Below are 2,046 nucleotides of genomic sequence, written 5' to 3'. Positions count from 1 at the left end.
GAGGCGATTTCGACTTCGCATGAGGCAAACATCATCCATCATGCTAATGCCACCAGAAGTTCCTTACACGCAACACTCAGCTACTCTGATCGGACATTATCGCCATACACCACTCAAATCAAAGTGTTGTGGCTCCAATTTTTAAAATACTAGCATCACCGCAAAAAGCATGCGGTACATAGCAGCCAAGACGAGCCTCATAACCTAGAGACATTGGTTCACTTCCACCATCGGAGGGAAGCTTTGATGTCGTCATCTCCACCAGACTGAACACTACCACCACCATCAACCCCAAGCCAGACACACCACCAGGGGCATCACATGCATATCAAGATGCTAGCACTTGACATGGGCCAAGGTGTTCAAAGTGACGTATCTAAAGAAGATGCTTACCCTTGCTCCGATAGAAAACAAGACTAAAAACTCCTTTTTAGTTCGTGGTCTCCGATTATGTTTATTGTCATAGGTGAAATTCCTCAGCTATCGAAAAAGGAGAGTGTCATGCTAACATATCCTTTTCTGACTAAAGAACCGTGTGATCCGATATTACATATGGAACAATAAGTGATGAGTGCGTTTTGCATCATAAACATAGGATTTTTTGTATTTTACCAAATTTTCATGCACCTTTTTGATTGATTTTGCCAGGATCACAAAGAAGCAAGAGATTTGGAGCATTAAATGGAAAACAACTACTTTTGTGTAAAATATACTAACTGGATGTCATAAAAGCCTACCGTACAAATAGACAAGCATGTCGGAGGAAATCAATTTGTGTTCGGAAAATTTAGAAGAGAAGACAAAACGCAGAACGAGCGCCCGCTCATACCAGCGGTTGTACCGTGTGGTGTCGCCTCCCCCTGGTCGAGTACTTTCACCCTGTGCAATCGGGTTACAGATATGACGAACAAAGAGACACCAACTTGTTAGAGTTGTGTCTAATAGTATTATACAATGTAGGTTGCAGTTGGACTCTGAGTCGTATGGTGTGTAAGATATGGAGTCGGGTCTTAATATGACACCATTATCCTAGGCCTCTTATATATGTGGGGTAGACACATGATGTAAGCTATGCCAACATAATAGCACATGCACGCAGGGGGAGCCGGCGGCGTGTGCCAGCACCCGGGTGCTTGAGGTGTGGTATTGTAGCGGTGTCATAGGGAGGAGCGCCCGCGGTCAGGCCCCGGGGATGTAGCCATATCGATGTACTTCATTAACAAATCTCGGTGTCGTGTTTTGTGTGGTTGTTTGGTCCTTGATAGATCGACTACACGATCTCGGATTAATTCTAACAAATCATATGATGAGAAAGGTTACAAGGAGGTTGCGGGTTGGTTGATTTAGAGGAAGGAGCGGAATAGTTCGTGGAAGAGAGATGCTATACAGACAACAAACACGCGACCAATGTGTGCACGATACTTACGTGGCAGGGCCAAGAGCAAGCATGCATACAAGAGCTCTAGGGAAAGTATTAGGTGATACAAAGCCTTCGATGCTCCCATGATACGAGCTTCTGATCCGTTGGATCTCAGATCTAACGGCTTCTAAGAGGTTCTAAAGGCAGCTATACTTGTTTGCAATTTTTAGACTTCTATAAAGGTTTTTTTTCACAAAATGGTCAAAGCCTCCTAGGAGCCGTTGGATCTCCTAGGAGCTCGTATCATGGGAGCACCTAAAGCCTCGTATCACCTAATAATTTTTTTCGAACGAATATGCTAGAAGCCTCCGGCTTTAAATTAATAAAGCCAACTGGCAGCAACACAAGGTTCGAATATCTTACAACCTAATCAAATCAAGTTAGGCCCCATCAGCCAAAGCACAACGCATAACCAAGTTCAGATAGAACAAGCCCCAATCGAAGTGACGACAAGAGTATCAACGCATCAGGTCACCTCAACCCGTCGAAGCCAAAAGAAGCCAAAAGACACATGAAAACAGCTCAAGCCGATTGCCGGAGTCGCGAGATACTATTGCCGATCTTCGCCATGTTAGATGATATTGTATAGAGATGGGAGAGGTGTTTAAACTGTATATCTTTCTATC

The sequence above is a fragment of the Triticum aestivum genome, chromosome 7A (genome assembly GCF_018294505.1).
Source record: "Triticum aestivum cultivar Chinese Spring chromosome 7A, IWGSC CS RefSeq v2.1, whole genome shotgun sequence".
NCBI lineage: Eukaryota > Viridiplantae > Streptophyta > Magnoliopsida > Poales > Poaceae > Triticum > Triticum aestivum.
Note: the sequence above shows the minus strand (reverse complement) of the source record.